Source organism: Leuciscus leuciscus (assembly GCF_965113295.1).
Source record: "Leuciscus leuciscus genome assembly, chromosome: 12".
NCBI classification, from domain to species: domain Eukaryota; kingdom Metazoa; phylum Chordata; class Actinopteri; order Cypriniformes; family Leuciscidae; genus Leuciscus; species Leuciscus leuciscus.
The window spans coordinates 41,213,296-41,219,295 of NC_138736.1; the positions used below are offsets into that span (position 1 = coordinate 41,213,296).

Genomic DNA, 6,000 nt, shown 5'->3' on the forward strand with positions numbered 1-6,000 from the left:
TCCAGTCTATTTAACGGATCTTCTATCGCCCTATAATCCATCGCGCTCTTTAAGATCACTAAATTCAAGGCTTTTGGTCATACCTAGGATATCCAGAACCACCAAAGGAGGGAGAGCATTTTCACATTTGGCTCCAAAACTCTGGAATAGTCTTCCTGATACTGTTCGTTGCTCAAACTCGCTCTCCCAGTTTAAAACTAGATTAAAGTCGCATCTCTTCAGCCAGGCATTCATATAATCCTACAGTTCAAACTACAATCCGGCCTCTAGCTCATAAATGCCAGAGGAGAACTGGCCCCCGACTGAGCCTGGGTTCAATTCAATTCAATTCAAATTTATTTGTATAGCGCTTTTCACAATACATATTGTCTCAAAGCAGCTTTACAGAAAGTGCATTTCAAAAAAAAAAAAAAAAAAAAATGTACATAGAAAAATACAGTTAGTTAATCATGCATTAATTTAGGGCATAACATATCGCCGGCGTCGAGTCGTCTCCTCACGGGCGTGGAGTCGTCTCCTCACGGGCTTCGAGTCGTCTCTGCATGGGTGTTGGGGCATCTGAAGTTTCCATGAGAGGCTGGATACAAACTGGAGCTGACGTACTCTATTTACTAGCGTCCCGAGATAACAACAGAAAAGCAGATGGGAAATAATTAGCGTAGCTGCTGTTCCTAATATTAATGCATTCAATCTGATTCAACTGTAGTATAAAAGGTAAGTATTATGTGAATGCTTGGCTAAAGAGATGCGTCTTTAATCTAGTTTTAAACTGGGACAGCGAATCTGAGCCTCGAACAATATCCGGAAGGCCATTCCAGAGTTTAGGAGCTAAATGTGAAAATGCCCTCCCTCCTTTAGTGGTCTTAGATATCCTAGGAATGACCAGAAGCCTCGAATTTAGTGATCTTAAAGAGCGTGATGGATTGTAGGGCGATAGAAGTTCCGTTAAGTACCCAGGAGCTAAACCATTTAGGGCTTTATAGGTCATTAGTAATACTTTGTAATTGATACGGAACTTAATAGGTAACCAGTGTAGAGATGAAAGAATAGGTGTTATATGATCATATTTTCTTGACCTAGTAAGAACTCTAGCAGCTGCATTTTGGACTAACTGTAGCTTGTTTATTGAGGATGCAGGACAACCAGCTAATAAAGCATTACAGTAATCTAGTCTCGAGGTCATGAATGCATGAACTAACTTTTCTGCATCAGAGACAGATAGCATATTACGTAGTTTAGTAATGTTTCTAAGGTGGAAAAAGGCTGTTCTTGTAACATATGAAATATGATTTTCGAAAGACAAGTTGCGATCTAGTATAACCCCCAGGTCTTTTACTGTAGTGGATAAAGTAACAGGACATCCTTCTAAATTGAAGTTGCATTGTAAGAGGTTTTGTGGGCAGTTTTTTGGACCCATAAGTAATACCTCCGTTTTATTTGAGTTTAATAGCAGAAAATTACACGTCATCCAGTATTTTATATCTTTAACACACTCTGTCAATTTAGATAATTTATTGTTTTCATCCGGTCGTGATGAAATATATAATTGAGTGTCATCAGCATAACAGTGGAAATTAATTCCATGTTTTCTTATAATATTACCAAGCGGCAGCATGTATATTGAGAATAGCAGAGGGCCTAACACAGATCCCTGCGGCACTCCATAGTTTACTGAAGTTATCTTCGATTTTCCCCCATTTAAACAGACAAAATGGTAGCGGTCTGATAAGTACGATCTAAACCAGCTTAATGCCTGTCCATGAACACCAGTGTAGTTTTGTAGTCGATCTAAGAGTATTTTGTGATCTATAGTATCGAACGCAGCACTAAGATCAAGTAAAACTAGTATTGAGATACAGCCTTGGTCAGAAGCTAAAAGTAAATCATTTGTAATTTTAACGAGCGCAGTTTCAGTGCTATGATGCGGTCTGAATCCAGACTGAAACTTTTCATAGATATCATTTTCTTGCAAGAAAGAGCACAGTTGAGCGGACACCACTTTTTCTAATATTTTAGACATAAATGGAAGATTTGAAATGGGTCTATAATTTGCTAGATTATTATGATCTAATTGTGGTTTCTTAATGAGAGGTTTTATAACTGCCAGTTTAAATGTTCTTGGAACATGACCTAAAGATAAAGACGAGTTAATAATATTGAGAAGAGGCTCTTCCACTACAGATAACACTTCTTTCAGTAGTTTAGTGGGTATTGGGTCTAATAAACATGTTGTTGGTTTAGATGCAATGATAAGTTTATTTAGCTCTTCCTGTCCTATAGTTGTAAAGCGGCGTAGTTGTTCTTGAGGGGAGATAATTGAGGCTGAATCATAAGACACCATTAAAGATTGTACATTTACAATTGTGTTTCTGATGCTTTCTATTTTCTCAGTGAAGAAGTTCATGAAATCATTACTACTGAACTGTAACGGTATATTTTGTTCGGGTGACGTCTGTTTATTTGTTAGTCTAGCCACGGTGTTAAATAAAAACCTTGGATTACTTTGGTTATTTTCTATTAGTTTGTGGAGATGCTCAGCCCTGGCCGCTTTTGTGACATACTGTCTTTCCACGCGGTTCTCCCAAGGTTTTTTTTTTTTCTCCATTAGGTCACCTGATGGAGTTTTAGGACACCATTAGGTCACCTGATGGAGTTTTAGGACACCATTAGGTCACTTGATGGAGTTTTTCGGTTCCTTGCCACTGTTGCCTTTGGCTTGCTCAGTTGGGGATATTTTGGGGATATTTAATTTAATCAATCAAATTCCTCTTGAAACAAACTTTGTTGTATTATTTTAATTTAATACTGTGAAGCTGCTTTGATACAATCTGTATTGTGAAAAGCGCTAAACAAATATACTTGACTTGTTTCAGAGCTCCGTACGTTAATGGAGCATTTCATAGTGTTTGAACTTGGACTCAAATATAAAGAAATGCGGTCAGTGCTTAACTCAATGAGTTCAGTGAAGTCTGCAGTATTCACAGGCTATTCGAACTTCCCTATTCTTGAGCTAAACATTGTTAAAACACAAACAACACCTATTTACAATCACAGTAACCTAGACAACGAGCTACAACCCAATTCTCATCAAAACAAGCGTTTATAATAATATAGGCTAAATGGATCTCTATGAGCAGGCGCTGAGAGACAAGTTCAAAGGGACCGTCTGAAAAGTGCAATATAACCCAAAAACGACTACAGCATCAACTCATTGTCAAAAATACAAAAATAGTCATTAAAGTCAATGTTACAAACTGTAGTGCCACCCAATTCAGTTTACACATCAATGGTGACCCACTGGTCATACTACACTGCTTTTGCACATTTTAGGCTATATTATGAAAAATATTCAATAAAAATCTAGTTCACACATCACCGCTCGTTGGTTATAGGCCTACAACACTTAGTTTGGGAAGTAATTGCACATTAAAAAAATAAGTAGGCCTATTCTTTACACAAATTATAGGCCTATTGGTACTGTACGCAGCTTTTGCATTATTTGCTTACTGAATTTGATGGCATTACACCGTATAACAGTGTGAAGTTATTTAGTATTTTTTCTAAAAAGGGTGAAGTTATTGATTTTATTTCATAATAAATAATCATAAAAATTATGCATTTTTTAAACAAACTAATTAATGTATAACCAGCAGGAGAGCAGTGATGTGTGAACTGAATTTGGTGACAGTACAGTGAGTCACAGTGAAGCTATTGAATAACATAAAATGTGCAGAAGCGTTTTCGGATTTGCACTTTGCAGACGGACCCTTATTTGGACTTGTCTGGTTAGAGACAAAGTAATATTATAAAGCTCGTTTTGATGAGAATTGGGTTGTAGCTCGTTGTCTAGGTTACTGTGATTGTAAATAGGTGTCGTTTGTGTTTTAACAACGTTTAGCTCTAGAATAGGGAAGTTCGAATAGCCTATGAATACTGCAAACTTCACTGAACTCCTTGAGTTAAGCACTGACCGCATTTCTTTATATTTGAGTCCAAGTTCAAACACTATGAAACGCTCCATTAACGTACAGAGCTCTGAAACACTGCCAGCGGGACATTAAACAGAGGTGTCTGTCCGAGCTCAAAACAGGTTTTGCGTGGGAACGCAAAGTTTCTCGGGGGAACGCAAAAGATTTGGAAAAAAAAAATTCTCCCAACCTAATTTTTTTTCCCACCACCAAGTCCCTTTAGGGGCTCCATAATCCATGCACTAAAATCACAGTCATAAAAACAGTGACGATCATGCCGCTAAGTTGGTGACAGAACCAACCAAATCCATACAAAAGACACATTACAGAAACCAAAAAAATAACCTTTTAGGGCCACTCGAGCCTAAAACAGATCGTCTGAGCAGCGGGGTAAAGACGAGATGGGATCACAGCAGTAAATTAGAAAGTTCTGATTCCCCACAGCAGCAGATGTGGCTCAAAGAGCGAGAGTTGCTAACAGCAAGTTGTTAAGGTGGCTGCTCAACCTTGTTTTAACGCGAGCAGAGAGAACTCCTAAACACAAATATGTATTAATCTAATTAAAACCAATTACAGACTAAAAAGAAAAACCATAGACACTGTATTCACCCTGATTTAATATCGGCACAGGCACACAGAAGTCATAAGATGGGTCCTTTAGCGAGTCAATCAACAACAGCTGGTACTCTGACGTGGCTATTAGGAGGTGCCCCTCCGATGGAAGCCCCGAAGGCACGCCACAAAGCACATTGCAGACCACTCAAACAAACAAACTTCCCGAAAGGTTACAACAGTAAGTTACCACATTCAAACTTACCTAAATGTGGATGTCACCCCAAAAAACACGCACCGCCTCGATGGCCTAGTGTCACACTAAACAAATAAAGAAATAATGCAACAAAATCAAAACAACCAGCTGCACAGCTGAAACACATACCTCTGCGGTCTCTTGGAATGAAGAAAAGGGGCGGACTTTCGACAATAGAGACAGAGCGTATTTAGGCCACGCCCACACCCAGGGGGAAAACAAACCAACTGTCTCCATTGACTTTGCATTGCGAGAGGCTGCTTCCTTGTCATTTCTTGCTAACAAAAGACAGAAAAATGCCTAAAAACTGCTGTGTGACAAGGTGTACAGCAAAGAAGCTAAAAAAAAACAGAAATACGTTTGTATTAGCTCTCGACCCCAAAAAACGAGTGTTTAGGACATAAAAGTGGATACAGGCAGTTGAGACAGAGCGTCACGTGTCTCATTACTATGAGAACTAACGTACGCCACTGGAGGAGACCGTGATCGACAACACATGATAGTTTTCTTACAGAAATATAATATATAAAACTGACATTTGGATATTTGGCTCACCAGTGACCAAATGTTTAACTTACTGCACACGTGGTGTATTTTTAGTGCATACTGAGTGTCAGGATCCCACAATTTACCCATTCGTTCCAGCCTGTATCCACTTTTATGTCCTCAAACGCTCGTTTTTTGGGGTCGACAGCTTATGAAAACTTATTTCTGGGTTTCTTAGCTTGTTTGCTGTACACCTTGTCACATAGCAGCTTTTAGGCATTATTCTGTCTTTTCTTAGAAGCAAGAAATGACAAGGAGGCAGCCTCTCGCAATGCAAAGTCAATGGAGACAGTTGCTTTGTTTTCCCCCTTGGTGGGCGACGTGGTCTTCAGATTATGACGCGTTGCGCTCTGACTCTATGACGCATCCAGTCAGGGACTGCGGTCAAGCCAGCCGCGGTTTGAAAATACACGGTCAAGCCAGCCGTGGTTTGAAAATACACGGTCAAGCCAGCCGCCAAAAAAAAAAGCGTGTGCGCCTTACTGTGAATACGGTCATTTCAGTAACAGCAGAGAGAAAACGCTCTTTCAGAGTGCTCGAGTTGCCCAGATCTATCTATCTATCTATCTATCTATCTATCTATCTATCTATCTATCTATCCATCCATCCATCCATCCGTCCATCCATCCGTCCGTCCGTCTGTCTGTCTGTCTGTCTATCTATCTATCTCTCTTTTTT

The 6,000-nt window shown here is 39.3% G+C and overlaps 1 protein-coding gene across 1 annotated transcript in view; it reads right to left on the reverse strand.

Annotated features, from left to right (window-relative positions):
- Positions 1 to 5,654, reverse strand: part of LOC309511316 (uncharacterized protein) — a 142,136-nt gene extending 136,482 nt beyond the window's left edge. The window contains exons 1-2 of the mRNA XM_082186421.1: positions 5,067 to 5,654; positions 4,906 to 5,036 (exon numbers count right to left, since the gene is read on the reverse strand). The gene's annotated coding sequence lies outside the window, so the exon portion shown is untranslated. The remainder of the gene's footprint in view (positions 1 to 4,905; positions 5,037 to 5,066) is intronic.
- Between the last annotated feature and the right edge of the window lie 346 nt (positions 5,655 to 6,000).